Genomic DNA, 16,208 nt, shown 5'->3' on the forward strand with positions numbered 1-16,208 from the left:
CTGGAAGAGGGGCAACCGGGACAGAATCCGGCGCCCCGACTGGGACTAGAACCCGGTGTGCTGGTGCCGCAAGGCAGAGGATTAGCCTATTGAGCCGCGGCGCCGGCCATCCCCTCCCCGTTTCTGTACGCAGGCCAGTGGCCAGTCACACTGGTTCTCCCTTCAGAGCGAGTCTTGCACCCCGTTCTCACCCTGCTGTCTTCGTCCTGAGCCAGGCGGCCTCTGTGTCCTGCCTGGAGGGTTCCTGTGCTCCTCAGGTCACTCTCCTGCCTGCGGCTGGAAGTGATCTTTGGAGAACCAAGGCCAGATCACATCACCTGCCTCCTCAAAGTCCTCCGTGGCTTCCCGTGGCACTGAGAACCAACACACCGTTCCCTTCCCGGTGTCTGTGGGGCCCCTGCCTGCCTGTGCAGCCTTGCATCACCTCCGCCGCGTCCCGCACAGCTCCCTGGCCGTCTTCACTGGATGGGGGAAGGTCTTTTGCTCTCACAGTTCTCTCTGGATCTTCCCACAGCGTCGTTTGCTGTTCTTCTCGTCTCCAAAGTGCCCCCCACCCGAGACGTCCTCCCTGCTGGTGACTGCCGTGTCTGGTAGTGTCCTTGGTCCCTGCTGTGACGACGTATTCCAGACTCCCCTCGCTCTCCAGCCCCAGTCCTGGGAGCAGCTGCTTCCCCAAGGGCTCTGGATGCTTTCGTGGGAAATGGTGTCTAGAGACCACAATCTCGACACCAGGGTGCTCACAGCTCAGAGTTTCCAGGGCTTCTCAAGGACACAATGGGGCATCTGTACTTTTAAAAATCTATGGAGCACTGGGCCAGCGTTGTGGCGTAGCTGGTAAGGCCATAGCCTTCAACACCGGTATCCCATATGGGCGCTAGTTTGAGTGCCAGCTGCTCCACTTCTGATCCAGCTTCCTGCAAACGCACCTGGGAAAGCAGCTGAGGATGGGCCAAGTGCTCGGGCCCCTGCACCCATGTGCAAGACCCACAGGAGGCTCCTGGCTCCCAGCTTCAGTCTGGTCCAGCCTTGGCTGTTGCAGCCATTTAGGGAGTGAACCGGTGGATGGAACATTTCTCTCTCTCCCTCTCTCTTCTCTAACTCTGCCTTTCAAACAAATAAAATAAATCTTTTAAAAAATGCATGACATCACCCATGGTTTCGTACTTCCTATTCAGAACCACGGGATTTTACCCAACTCGTCAGTTCTACCCCACACTCTTTCTTCGGCCCAAACACTCAACACGAGCATAAACTGGCGTCACACACGGCAGTCTCAGGGTAACGTCCACTTCGCTGTCCACAACTCGAGCTCTAACAGCAGCTAAAGATTCATTTGCCGTCCTTGTTTTGTCTTTCAAGTTAGCCAAAATATTCTAGTTATAATTTGCTTGAAATTCACCTTCTCTGTGGGCTTATGCCACCAGCGACGTACACAGAGGTCTTTTTTGTTTCGCTTCATTTTCAGTTTTTTCTCATTGCCTTTTTTTTTTTTTAAAGACTTATTTACTTGAAAGTCAGAGTTACAGAGAGAGAGAGATAGAGCGGTCTTCCATCTGCTGGTTCACTCCCCAGGTGGCAACAATGGCTGGGGCTGGGCCAGACCAAAGCCAGGAGTTCCAGGTCTCCCACATGGGTGCAGGGACCCAAGGACTTGGGTCATTTTCCGCTGCTTTCCCAGGCCACGAACAGGGATCTGGATGGGAAATGTAGTAGCTGGGACCTGAACCGGTGCCTGTATGGGATGCCAGCGCCTCAGGCGGTGGCTTTACCACAGCTCTGGCCCCAGCATTGCTTTTCAAGAACACTTAGCTCTGGGGGTAAGTGTGTGGCCAGCACGTTAAGCTGCCTCTTGTGACACTGGCACTCCCTCTTGGAGAGCCGGTTCGAGTCCGGAGACCGGGCCGGGGGCCTGGAGGCCGAGGATGGAGCCCCAACCCAAGGAACGCAGGCGGCCTCGGCAAAAGCCGGGAGGGAGTCGCCGCCCGCGCGCCCTGGAGTAGGATTGGGCGCCGACGGCTTCCTGCTGATGGCTGATTGGCTGCGAGTGGGGCCTGGGGGCGGGCCTTGGGCCGTTGGGGGCGTGCCCTCGGAGCGTGGTGGCTGAGTCGCGCTGAGGTGCGGGTGCCGCGCGCTGTGGTCGCCGGCCGGCACCGGCCAGCACCGGCCGCCGGCACCCGCCTTCCCCCGCGGGAAGCGCCGCCCAGGTGTTCTCAGGTGGTGGAGGGCGGATGTGGACGGCTGCAGGGCCTCCAGCCCCGCCGGCGCCTGCTCCAGCCCGCGAGACCCGCCTGGACTCCGGCCCTCGGGAACCCACAGAGTAAGCTTTTCTGGCTCGGACTCGCTGAAGGACAACGGCGGCCGCAGAGGACGGGGAGCTCGAAGCCTGGCCGTGTGGCCCCGTGCCGGGGACCCCCGTGTGATTCCCGCCCTGAGCCCCTGACTCCGGCTCCCCGCGATCGCAGACCCTGGGAGGCCGCAGCGACCCTCGCGTGGCTGTGCACCTGCTGGGTTGCGGGCCCGGCCCGGACCCGGCCGCTGTGGGCCTCTGCGCCAGCCGACGGACCGGCGCGCGCTCCCTCTCTGCCTCTCAAATGAAACACAGTGAGCCAGGCCTGGCGTGTATTTGTGCCATCTCCACCTTTCCTGTCTTTCCTCTGTAATCCTTCCGTTACATTTGTAACTTACCTTTTAAAAGTACAATCTGAAGCTACGCCAGGTATATAGAGAATGAAATGCATAAATATAGTTCTGTACCCCCTCTTAGACCGGTAACTTCTGCACGTTTCTCTTCCTGGAGGTCATTGCACAGGGCCTGGACGTGATCCTTGCTCCTGTCCACAGCTGTAGAGAATCCCACCGCGGGGCAGTACTGTGTTTTGTTAATATTATCATTATTATTTTAAGATGTACTTGTTTATTTGAAAGGCAGAGAGAGAGAGAGAGAGCGAGCTCTACCACCCGCTGGTTCACTCCCCAGATGGCTGCAATGGCCAGAGCTGAGCTGATCTGAAGCCAGGAGCCAGGAGCTCCATCCTGGTCTCCCACCTGGGTGCAGGGGCCCAAGGACTTGGGCCATCTTCTACTGCTTTCCCAGGCCATAGCTGGGAGCTGGATGGGAAGTGTAGCAGCCGGGACTTGAACTGGTGCCCCTATGGGATGCTGGCATTGAGGCAGTGGCCTTGCCCGCTCCGCCACAGTGCTGCCCCAGTGCCATGTTTACTCTTCAGTCCCCTGTGGTGAAGGGTGGGCATCGGCCGTCACATTTTTGCCAGTGCGTCTTTGGGATACACAGGTTCTTGTAAGTGGGATAACTCGCGTGTGACTTTGCGGCTCTTGTCACCGTCCTGCCCGGAGGTGGCACCGTGCCTGTCACCCCTGCTAACACACGAGAGAGTCGCTTTCCTCACAGTCTGTCACCAGTGTGTGCCCTCAGACCTCTGGCTTTTATCCAGTCCCACAGGGGCAGGTGGCTTCCCGGTGTTGTTAGCTCACGTTTCCCCCGTAATGAGTGAGGTCCAACATCTTACTGTGTGGCTGGCACACATGCGCGTTTCTTCCTTGTGAGCCGTTCGGCGGCATCTTTCCTGAATTAATGACAGCAGGTGAGTTAATGAATGAGTGAGTTGCAGTTTCCCGGGAGAAGCTGTGCCCCTGGAGGTGAGGCTCTCTGTGCCCTGGTGGCTACCGCTGCCTCCGACCGCAGCGCCACACCTCGCCAGGCGTGGGCAGCGACCGTTCGCTGAGAGCGTCTTTTCCATCAGGGTGACAGTGGGTTGGAGCCGTGGGTGGCTCTGTACCCACGGCACATCGGGATGGCTGCGGAGGAGCAGCCGGGCCAGCTCCCTGGCCACCGCTCCGGCCACCGTTCCCTCTCCCACTCCCGCTCCTTGTCACGCAGCTGGTCTGCGTCCCGGAGCCTCTGCCAGCTCTTGGCATTTGGGGATCGGGAGTTGCTAGGAGGGCACAGAGGGCATATACCGTGGTGGAAAGATGCTTGACTTAAAGCCCGGTGGCCCTGGATTCGAACCCTGGCTCTGCCACGGGCCTAGCTCTGAGGGCTTGGGTGGGTGGTTCAGCAGACCCATATCTCAGAAGCTTCGCAGAAAATGAGGTTATCGGACTCACAGCAGAGGTGTCTTGATATGAAACTGAAATTCTGCTTGCGAGGTGTAGAATGCCTGGCGGCTGTAGGTGGGCCGGTGGTTGGGATCGGTGATCGCGCGTCTGGGGTGCGTGAGGCCTGGTGCTGCGAGGTTTCTGCTGTGTCTCCCGTGTTCTTGATAGGACCCTGTGAGGCAGTGCCGCTCTGTTCTTAGTCTCGCCCAGCCGTGGGGCAGTGGCCTGACGTCTTCAAACCTCTGAATTCAGAGGCGGAGAACTGAACCCAGGCTGGGTGCCACCCTGCCTCTCGGCCTGCCGGTGCCTTGGCCACAGCCAAGACTTTGCTGGGATGCCGGGGAACCAACCTGTGCCTCTCCAAGGACATTGGTTGCTTGTGGCGTTGGGTGGGTGTCAGACCGGCAGGACCAGGTGCAAAATGAAAATGTGGAGCTTCCTGTTCCAGAAACGCTGACAACCTGGTGATGACAGCAGAGTGCCAGCCACGCTCGGGCCTCGGGTTGTGGGTTTCCCTGCGCCTGCCTGGGTGGCACCGGGCAGGGTGCACCTGACAGTGGGTGGGGTGGGGCTGGCTGGGAGCTCCCACCTGCTCCTTGGCTCCTCTGCACGCTCTGCCAGGCTCCAAACTCCCTGAAGACCTGGAGGAGGCCCCGAGATCTGCCAAGAGGCCCCCACCATGAGGCCTGGAGACCCCCGGGCTGAATTAACTCACACAGAACAGATCAGGGGCTGCCCCTGAAACGGTGGCAGATGGCCCAGGCTGGCCACAAACCCCAAAGGGAGACAAAGAAGGCTCCAGGGGCAGGATCCCCAAGTCTCTTTCCCGGCATCAGGGCCCCATGAGCAATCACCATCACTGTAGTTGCTACTAATAAACATAGAAATAACAGTGCCTTCCAGCCGCGGTCCGCTGGGCAGGCAGCATTCATGTGTACTGACTTCCGCAGGTCATGAACTTTCTGACGTAGGTGTTACTGAACCGCCTGTGAGGGTCCAAGCTTCTTCTTCTTCTTCTTCTTCTTTTTTTTTTTTTTTTTTTTTTTGGACAGGCAGAGTGGATAGTGAGAGAGAGACAGAGAGAAAGGTCTTCCTTTTTGCCGTTGGTTCACCCTCCAATGGCCGCTGCGGCCAGCTCATCACGCTGATCCGAAGCCAGGAGCCAGGTGCTTCTCCTGGTCTCCCGTGCGGGTGCAGGGCCCAAGCACTTGGGCCATCCTCCACTGCACTCCCTGGCCACAGCAGAGAGCTGGCCTGGAAGAGGGGCAACCGGGACAGGATCGGTGCCCCGCCCGGGACTAGAACCCGGTGTGCTGGCGCCGCAGGCGGAGGATTAGCCTGTTGAGCCACGGCGCTGGCCGGTCCAAGCTTCTAAATGCTTTTCTTTCTTGTTCTGGAGCAGCCTGGATGCTGCCATTTCCTGTAGAATTCAGCACAAGATTCCCAAACTTCTCAGATCAATGACAAAAAGGAAGACCCCCCCCCCCCCCATGCACGCACACCCACATTCATTCCTTCCGTTTGAACGATGTAATATTCCCGGCCCAGACTCATCCCCATCGGGCCTACGCCCGCCTTGCTGCTTCAACCCCGGGGCGTGAGCTGGCTGCAGGCACTGCTGCTTGTCTGCCCTGGCCAGCCTCGCAGTGAGCAGAATGACCGCGCTGATGCGAGTGCTCCTGCGCACGGGAGGGAGGCGGGGGTTGTCAGAGGGCTGGGACGCCTTCCCGGGGGTCGGCTGTGCTGCCCACATCTGGCCAGCGAGCACCCCTCTCACCTCGACTTCTCAGGGCTCCCTTGGTGGCGGGTGCCAGTCATGGACGCGGACGTGGTCGCGGGGCGTGCCGGTCAGATGTCTGGCTTGGTGGCTGAGCTGCCAGTTGGGACACCCACATCCCTGAGGAGTACCTGGGTCCGAGCCCTGGCTTGGCTCAAGATTCCAGTGTCTTGCTGCTGGGCACCCTGGGAGGGGCAGGTGATGGCTCAAGTGGCCGGATCCGTGCCACCCAGGTGGGAGACCCAGATGGAGTTTCTGTCTCCTGGCGTCAGCCCTGGCCAGCCCCCGCTGCTGTACCCCTCTGGGGGTGGTGCAGCAGTAGGTGAGAAGAGAACTCTCTCTCTGCCTCTCCAGTAGTGCATAAATGAGAATCTTACCACGTCAGCTGGCATCCAGCGGAAGGAGCACATTCCGCTGAGACGGTCCCCAGCTCGTGGTGGTTCCCAGGTGCGAGAGCACACCCTCACGCCATCCTGCTTTCACTTTCAGCCGAGTGTTCGACAGCCTCCTGTGACCGTCTCCGCTTGGTGAGGAGAGTTTGCCCAGCGGGAGGCTCGTAGAGGTGCTCTGAGCTCGTTGAAGGCACACTGGGCCGAGTGGCGACGTGCTGTGTCAGCTGCGTTGGATGTATTTTCCACTTACTTGGAACTTATGATGGATTTATCAGGATGCAGCCTCCCTGGGAGTCAAGACACATCTGGATTTTCTCCCCAGGGTGGTGGGAAGTTCAGTCTGACAGTAATGGAGCTCTTTGTGCTCCCCAGCAACTGCCATGGGTGTGCCAAGGCCCTGGCAGCACCAGAGCCCCAGGCGTGCCCTTGCTTCTGTCCCCATTTGGGGCTCCGGCGTCTTCTCTGAGCCTGGGCACCCACTGCATTATCCCTGGACCGTTGTACAACTGGGGGGCGATTTTGTTCCCTGAGGACATTGATCTAGCGATGATGATGATGACTTGCGTTGTCAAAGCAGGTGGGCGTGCCAAGGCCAGGGAAGCTGCCCCACGTGCTGTAGTGCCCAGAGTGGCGCCCAACAAAGCAAAGACTCACCCTGCCCCAGGCTCTGCCAGGGGCCGTTTCGATGTTTGTAACAAACTTATCAACTTAAAAATCAGCCTGCAATGGATGTATCCAGTTACACACTCACAGGCCTCCATGAGCCTGTTTTTGTCTTCACCCCGTCCTGAGTGCATCTTCCTCTCTCTGTTTGTTCCCTAAGGTACCTCATACTTCAAAGAGCTGGTCTTTCACCAGCCACAGAGATAAGCCTGATTGGTCTTCTCCTACCAGGTCCATATCCTCCTGTGTGGTACTGGCCTCCCTTGCAGTTAGGGGTGCTATGTGGGACAGTTCTGGCCGGTGATATATAAGGGGAAATGTGTTGGAGCTTTTTGGGAAACAGGTTGATGCTGGGTGGGGCATTGTGGAGAGAAGAGCTGGCTGTGTCAGCCCCTGTAGCTTTCCTGCTTGAGGCTCCCATGTGAGCATGAGGTATGTGGGGCTTTGGCAGCCATCTTGCAACCAAGAGACAGGACAATTACAGAGACAGCATTAAGAGACAGGAGAATTACAGAGATGCTTGCCCTTGGTGGTTGATGAGTGAATCCTGGAACTATACCCTGCAGGCTTCTTGTTAAGCCATAAGTAGCTTTGAATATAACCTCACCTGATGTATTTAGCAGGTGACTTCACTTCTCTGTGTGTCTTACTTTTGTGGAAGGATGGAATAAATACTGTATAAAGGTCTGGCAATTTAATGAGGGGACATAGTAATGCATTTGATGAAGTGCCCAGCTATAATAAATACTCAGTGATCCATGGTAGCTGTTTCTGTTAGGACCCTTATAACCTGAATTAATCAGGGGTGATATTGTCGGCCTTATAGGAAGTTATTTCTATTGATTATTCCCTCAATTATCTGACAAATGTGTGTTAGGGTCTCCCACAGAGACCCTGGAAATAATGGGAAATTATTCAGAAAGAATAGAACCAGAGGGGTGTTGTCCATGAGGTCCCAGTATCCATGCCAGAGTACAATCCCTGTACTAGCATTACTTATTCTTTTTGATTAAGTGCACTTACTTTAAAAACAAGCTTTATATCACTATAATGAACACAAAATCTATATCAGTTGGCATAAAAAACTGCAAAATATAAATGCCAGCAAAGACTCTCCATTGCCTTTAAATTAAGACAAAGAAGTCATCGTGTGCACCTCAAACCATCCCGCGTGGCACAACCGTGCCCGTGCTGCACTCAGCGAACTCGGGAGAGAGTAACAACACTCGCTAAAAAAGTTGTCACTTAGAAGCCCCCAAAGAGTCCTAAACGTCACATTGGGCCTTGACGCAGAAGTTAGACATAAATAATGGCGTTGTCACCCGTAGTTACTCCTCACTGGCTCATCACCTTGGAGGGAAATCTCTGGTGAGTGTCGTGTGGGTTTCTGGTTCGCGACATTTCCCCCCTTTATTAAGTTGACGAGATCTTCCTCTGTCACAGTCCCTAAGGCACTTCCCGTGAGCCTCGGGGTCCCACGGCCTCCTTCAGTCACGTGCTCTGCATTCGAGATTCAGGCTTGCTTAACTCTTGCAGGCGGATACCGAGCCACCCGCCCAGCCAGAGGTATACACTGTTTTCTGTCACTTGTTCTGGAAAGCTCTGTGTGCTGCAGTTTCCCGTAACATTTGTCTCAAGATTCTAACACTCTTCAAATTGTTGACAAAGAGGTCGCCCTCCTCGCTGCACCACCCCACCCCCGCACAGCTTTAAGAATCTCTCACCGCCCCCCCACCCCAGGCAGCCTAAGAATCTCTGTGCGGTCAGCGGTCAGCTGCCCCTGAGTAGGCCTGGCTTCCCCAGCCTGCAGGGAGGCCGCAGCCCTGGCTTGTTCAGTGATGGCGGCTGAAGCTGCAGAGGGAAGGAGTCCGGTCTGAAAGGAAGAGACGCTGTCCCGGGGAGGGCCGTGACGGGAGGGAGGGGCTCGGCCCCAGGTGCAGCTTCCAGAAAAGAGCAGTTTTGGGGATAAGCAAGGTTGAGGGCCAAGATGAACAGTTTGGGGCGGTGGTCTGTAAGGATGCGGGCGGGTGGGGGTCGCCCACATCCCGAATCAGTGCCCAGATTCAGGTCCTGGCTCTGCTCCCTATTCGAGCTTCCTGCTGATGTGCGCCCAGGGAAGCAGCAGGTGATGGCGTAAGTAGTTGGGTCCCTGCCACCCACGTGGGAGACCCAGATGGGGTTCTTGGCTCCTGGTTTCAGCCTGACGCAGCCCTAGCTGTTGTGGGCTATTTGTGGAGTGAACCAGCAGATGGGAGGTCTCTCTCTCTCTCTCTCTCTCTCTCTCTCTCCCTGCCTCTCAATTAAGTAAAAATAAATAAAATAATCTGGTGGAGAATCAGCATGTGGAATACAAGAAAATATTTATAAAATCATATCTACCACATCAGGGATTAATGGTCCTACAACTCAGCAACAACACAAAAAGCTGAAACAGTGGGCAAAGAACTTGAATGGACCCTTCTCCAGAGGATATAAAAGTAGATATGAGACGATGCCCACGACACTGCTCGGTAGAGACTGGCAAGCCCCAACCATGAGCTAGCACCTCACGTTCATCAGCGTGGCTACCACAAACACAAGCAGAGGAGAACAGGCGTCCTGTGGTGGGGTCGTGGAGAAATGGGCGTAGCACGTGAGCAGGTCCTCCAGAGCTGAGCCTAGGATGACCACGTGATGCCACGGGTCTGTGTCTGCGTTCACACCCAAGGGACTGAGGCAGGGCGAGGCTCACAGAGGGGTTTGAGCACCCACGTTCATAGCAGCACCTCGCACAGTAGCCACGGGAGAAGAGACCCAAGGGACCGTGGCCAGGTGAACAAACATCATACATACATACAATGGAGTAGTATTCAGCTTTACCAACAAAGGGAGTTCCACACGGACGAACCTTGAGCATATTGTATTAAGTGAAATAAGCCAGACACAAGAGAACAAATACCTCCATTTATAGGAGGTGGTCAGATTTGCAGAGAGGGTGGGTGGGTGGTTGCCAGGGGCTGGAGGGAGGGAGGAGGGGAGGCTTAATGGTAGGGGTGTGGCAGTTCTACTCGCTAAGATGGGACAAACCTGGGTGTCGGTTGCAGAACAGTGGGAAGGCACTTAGTGCTATGGAACTGCACACTTCAGAAGGATAAGGCAGTAGTTTTGTGTGTATTTTATATAACAGTTTTTTTTAAATGTATTGACAGACTGAGTGACAGAGATGGGGGGTGGGGTTCACTGCCCAAATGGCTGCACCAGCCAGGGCCGGGCCAGACCAAAGCTGGGAGCCAGGAGCTCCACCTGAGTTGCCTACATAGCTGGCGGGGGCCCCATGTGCTTGGGTTGGCTTCTGCTGCTTCCTGGGCACATTAGCAGGGAACAGCATTGGAACTGGTACTCTGATACAGGGTGTCATTAACGCGCTACACCACAACATCCGTCCCTACAATAATTAAAAAAAAAACGATGTTGAGAGGCCCCTGGGAACTGACTGAACTCCTGCCAGTGCGGGCAGGTGGTAGGCGATGGTCACTGTGGCTTGAATATGGTAGAAAACAGGAGTTTTCTTTATGGCTACGGACTAGAGACACATTGGCTCCCATGTAGGAGGGAATCTTCCATTGGCAAAGGCTGATGGAGTTTGCTTTGGAACCGTCTAGGCCAGGGATGGCTTGCGCTCATGCAAAGACGTTCATCCAGCCGCGGGCCTGCAGCTTCTTCGAGGTCTAGCGTAGCGAGGAGATGGGCCATCAGAATGCTCTGGCCCTGGGGAGTCAGGGCAGGGGGAGGCGTTGGCTCCTGCCCGGGATGGACCTCCCAGCGCAGGTCTGGGTTGACAAGATGTCCCTGTGCCTCTGTTGTTACAACATCCTCTGCCTCCATTACAGAGCATTGCAGTCTCTTCCCTGCCGGCGCCTCCCGCCGCTCACCAAACGCTCTGTGCTCGGTGCTGGCGGAGCCTCAGGCGGCAGCGCGTGCCCTGTCGCCTTGTTTCTTTTGGAAAGACAGGTCTGCTCTCAGCTCCACATCCAGGGTCCTCCGACCGCCCTCCCTCCTGTCTTTGGCACGAGCGGCTGATTGAACACAGGCGCTATTCTCCAGGCTCAGCCTCACTTCTCAATTTTTGATTACTTTGCCTTTGTCCGTGTCATGCTCCCTCCCGGCACTCCCCTGTCAATCTTGTCCATCCTTCGAGGTTGCGCGCCATCGTCCTGTTGTGTAGGAAGACTCCCGGACTGGCCGTCTGTGCCCTGCCTCTGACGGAGCCCCTCAGCTGCTGCCTGTGCACCTGCTTCGTGCACTCTGCGTGTTTGTGCAGCGGACCTCCAGTCTGGGGTGCAGGTGGGGCACGTGGGTCATTTCTGCCTATCCTACTGGAATGATCCTGGAAGGGACAGGGATTGTGCTCAGGGGCTGGCCGGGCCAGAGTGAGGGCCGCCTACGGGGGAGGGGGTGGGAGGAAGCTGCTGAGACAGGGTACCGCCCAGCGCTGCTGGAGCCCGTGTTTTTCCAAGAGAGCCTGAACTCTGGAGGCCGAGGTCCTATCTCACTGAATGGCACCTGCTGCTTAGTTTGTCACTCTGGCACCCTTGCCTGGTCCCTAGCCTTGGAATACGTTGTGGAGTGGGCAGCTGTCCCCACTGGGCAGGCCTAGGGACCCCACCGGAAGCCATCTTTGTTCCCTCACAAGAGCCATGCTCGTGGTGACTCGACCCCGCTGGGGGCTCTCTCTGGGTCTGCTGCCCCAGACAGCGCCCTCGTCAGCCTGGGTTCAGCAGGGAAGCTCAGGCCCTTGCAGCTGAGACGTGGGGGAGAGGCAGGGTGCACACGGGTCAGCCCCGTGGGAGGCTCTCTTGAGGTGAGTGGCAGCAAAGGGAGAGGAATGGGCGTGGTCGGTCAGGGCCCAGGGCATCGTGTGTGACACTGGGAGGAGCCTCATCTGCAGGCCTGGCTTTGGGGCCCCGCCTCATCTGCCTCTGGCGGAGCGGAGCTTCCGCCCTCTTTATTCTTCCGACTTCTGGGGACTCGGGCATGTGAGCGTACCAGCAATAGCCTGGCCAGGGATTTATGCGATTATGTCGGCACTCTCTGGACAACCCTAGCGACTCACGGGGCCGGTGTGCTGCTGTTTCTTTTCAGCACTGGGGAGACACAGGTGCAGGGCAGCTGCTGGCGTTGACCCTGGGCAAGGGCTCTTTGTGTCCCCCTGCTGGACAGAGTAGCGGTGGGGCTCCCTGGCCCTGCCCCAGCCCAGCCATCGTGATGGCTGGTGTGGGGTCGGGAGTCCGCTCCCAGGCGGCTGAATTCCCAGCGAGTGTGTGTGTGAGTGGTGACGTTCAGCCCCAGGTGGCATCGTGCAGCCCTGTTCTGCCCGAACCTCCTCCTGTAAAACGCGGGCGTGTCGGCCCACGCAGACCCAACTCGTTTCTGAGATGTATCGGAACCATGCAGTCTGCAGCTTCTCCCGGCGTCCTGCCCTCAATAGCGTCTGCTCACCGGCCCCATCCATCCACTTGCTCCTGTCTCAGTCCTGCCTCTTCCAGGAAGCCTGCTGTGCACACTCCTACCCACGTTTAATAAGCAGCAGCCGCGGTTCCTGAGCCTGTTCTAGGTGCTGTGCTGGTGTGACCTTTCTGGAGCCCCACACAAGCCCTGCAAGGCACACATTCTGGAAATGGACATTTTGTAGGGGGAGAAGCGGATGCAGAGAGGCTGAGCCACCCGCCCCAAGTCATGGCGCTGTCAAGTGGCCGAGCCAGGTCCAGGCTTGGGCAGCCGGGTCAGTCTCCTGCCATGCTGACCACCTGAGCCCTGGGCTTTGTCCTGTGGCCCAAGACCACGTGGAAGGTTCTCTCTCTCTGTCTGCTGCGAGGCTGACGCCTTCTCAGTGAGCGTGCTGCTCCCTCCAGCAGGTGCGCGGTCTGCATGCTTGTCTCCATGGCCGTGTCACTCTGAGTGGGGCTGCTGACTGCTTTCCAGGAGGAGGGGAACTGTCCTGCCATTTGTAGAAGCAGCAGCTGGGAGAGGAACCCGGCAAAGATCATCCCGTTGTGACGAAGAGGGGAGGAGAAGCAGCCAGCAGCCGAGGAGCAGAGCAGGCAGGGGGTCCTCAGTGCCGGGGCGAGGGAGCAGGCACCTGCCACTGGGTGACACCATCCCGGGGGAGAAGTTGTCAGAGCTGGGGGTGAGAGGTCCCCAGAGTTCGCAGCACTCGGTGTCCCCAGGGCTGCCTCTGCGGTCAGCATCGTGCTGTAAGCCTTCCACGGGGGCAGATGGCCGATTAGGAAGAAACCTTCCAGAGCTTTCTGAGAGCGGGGTGGTGATGTAACACTGACGAAACCTGGTCCCAGGAAGTCAGAGCCACGGCTGGGTGCTCCCCGGTGTCGCACAGTGTGTAGCCTGCTGGCCGTCCAGTTCTCTGATGACCCCTGTGTTGTCTGCATGGGATGGAGACCACTGGGGTGGGCACCTCCCGACGTGGCCTGGGTGCGTGTTCTCGTGTCATCCCCTGTCCCGAGTGTGGGCACAGTTCTGAGACGTCCCTGCTGGGGTTCGGTCACCAAGCCCCATGTCACCGGCACCATGTGAGTGCCATTCTTGCCCGACACACTCTCTCTGGCCTTTCTCTGGCTGCTTGGGGAGAACGAGCAGGAGAGACCCATGTGGCCAGAAAGCGAGGGCGCCCGACAGGTGTGGGCAGGGAGGGCCCTCCTCCCGCCCCCTCCCCCCCAGACGCGGAGTCCCACCAGCAGCTGCAGGGGTGAGCTCCAAGGTGGCGCCCCTCCCCCACTGAGGCTTCACATATGGTGGCCTCCCCGGTGACACTGGCACTACAGCCTTGAAGAGACCTGGGTGGGGTGCCAGGGAAGGCAGGCCTGGATTCCTGACCCTAGAAGCCCGGAGAGAAGAATGTGTGTTGTTTGAAGCCTCTGACGCAGGGATAATTTTTAAGTGCAGCAGTTGATAACTAACAAAGAAGCAGAGAGGCTCAGAGAGGTCGCGAGGCCCATCTGTGGTCACAGAGCAGATTCCAAACCAGGCACACCGACCCTCAGCTGGGCCCTCTGCACCCTCTCGAGTCTCGTTCTGACCTGCGTGGTTTTGGGAAGTGGCTCGGCATAAGGGAAGAGTCCATGTCTTCGGAGCCGGATGACTTGGCTCCAGCCAGGGATGGCCAGCCCATGGCCAGGGCCCCTGCGTCCTGCCGCCGAGACCTTGGAGTGTTCTGAGGACTTGGATGGAAGATGGGGGGCAGAATCCCCCCTCCAGTGCCGTTTTCTGAGGAGCTGAAGGTGAGGCAGTTGCAGGTAGCTCCGGCTCGGGCACCACCGTCTGGCGGCAGTAACAGAGACGTTTGGGCCAGGATGGTCACGACACCATCACTCACCTGTGGCCCTACATGCGAGCCATTTGGGTAGCTAATCCTTTTCATTCCCTTGTGACAACCGTGGGGAAAATGGCTTTGCAGGCTGAGCCCCACACTGGTAATTAAAGGACACTTTATCACCGGTAGGCAGACACATCCGCCAAGGGCCTTCCAGAAAAAGACAGAAATAATAAAAGCCTCTTCATATGGAAATCGCAGCAGGCTCGGCTCATTTCTGCAGAGGGGACACAAAGAATTTGCCGCCTGGGCTCAGACCCGGTTCAGTGCCACCTTCCGGGTCCCCTGTCCCACCTGTTTCCTGCAGCGCTGTGGCTTCTGGAGATCTTTTGGTGTGAGGTCCCTGGCAGAGGCGCCTTTGAAGATGGGACAAGCCAGGCTGGATCGTTAGGGGTGCCTGGGACTCTGCCTGGCCCTGACACCGGCGCTGGTTCTGGCATTTTCTAGACTTTTCTGACCTCCGTTTCCTGACCTGTCAAATGGCGGGTGTACGGTTTAAAGGGGAGGCTGCGGGGCCTGCCATGCACTCGGCTCCCCAGAGACCCTGCCGCTGGGGGGGATGGTGGCAGGGACAGAGCAAGCCCTGCTGTGCTCCGGGTCACTCCCCAGAGCTCACTCTCCTACCCCAAGGGTGGACGTCCTCCTTGGAACACGGGTTCCCCAAACCCCCCAAACTGCAATGCTATTGTCTTGTTTCTTCTCAAGAGGCAGTGTTATTGAAGGTCACGTGGTCATTAATCTGGGTGATGCGGCCAGGGCCCAGGCCTGTGGAGTGCATGCCTGGGGATTCACGAGATGCCAGATTGATTTGTCTTGTCTGGGACTGTTTGAAATAAGCAATCTTAGTGGGCATTAGGGCACTGCTTGGGGCACCCGGATCCCATATCGGAGTGCCCGCCCCACTCCTGAGTCCAGCTACCTGCTCATGTGCACCCTGGGAGGCAGCAGGGGATGGTCAAGTCCTTGGGTCCCTGCCACCCATGTGGGAGGCTGGCTCAGCTCCAGATGTTGTGGATGTGTGGGAAGGGGACCAGCAGATGGGAGATGTCTGTCTCTACCTTTCAAACAGATTAAATGAATAAAACGTTTAGAAAATGAGTAATCCAACTTGATGTGTGTGTGTGGGTGAATGTGAGATTTTGTTTTGTTTTTGCAGTGAAAGACATAAATCGGACTGGAGGCTGACGGGTGTTTTGCTCAGGAAAGTGCGGTTGTGGGAACCTGGCCTGTGTGTGAAGCCAGCAGCCCCGCACTGTCCTGCGCTCTCAGGGTGTCTCTCCTTCCAGCTCCCTTGGTTGTTGCTTCCATCAGCCCTGGGCCTTTACCTCCCTCAGTCTTGACTTTCTCCCCTGGAAAATGGGGTGAAGAATCACCCCCACCTTGTAGGATGGTTGTGATGGTGGAATTCAGCCAACACATGTAGACGTGCGCAGTGTCAGGTACACAGCAGGAGCTCAGCCAACAGCAACCACGCTGTCTAGATGGCTCCTGAGGACCAGGCCTGGGACAGGTCCCTGTGCTCCCACGGTCCCTCCGGGGAGCTGGGGGAGGCTGTGGTCTCTACTTCCGGAGCCAGTGGGTGGGCGTGGGGGCTCTGGATTGTCCGTGGTGCACAGGTGGTCTTACCTGAGGCAAGAGAAGAGCCTTTGTACCCCAGTGTCCACAGCCACTGGTCGTGGCTGCTTCCTGGGGGCCGGGGGAGGTGGTCCCTTTTGGAAGGAAGCAATTCTTAGGGATGGGGGCGGTGAGGAGGAAGGGGCTCTGGAGGGGCACCAGCAAGGCGCCTGCCCCTCTTCTTGACTCCATAGCCTGAGCTCAGAGGCCCCTGCTGTTCTGCAGGGATTTGCAGGGAAGCGGCCCGTGCTGGTGTGCTGTTCACGCCAGCGCGCTGAGG

Source organism: Lepus europaeus, chromosome 10 (genome assembly GCF_033115175.1).
Source record: "Lepus europaeus isolate LE1 chromosome 10, mLepTim1.pri, whole genome shotgun sequence".
Classification (NCBI taxonomy): domain Eukaryota; kingdom Metazoa; phylum Chordata; class Mammalia; order Lagomorpha; family Leporidae; genus Lepus; species Lepus europaeus.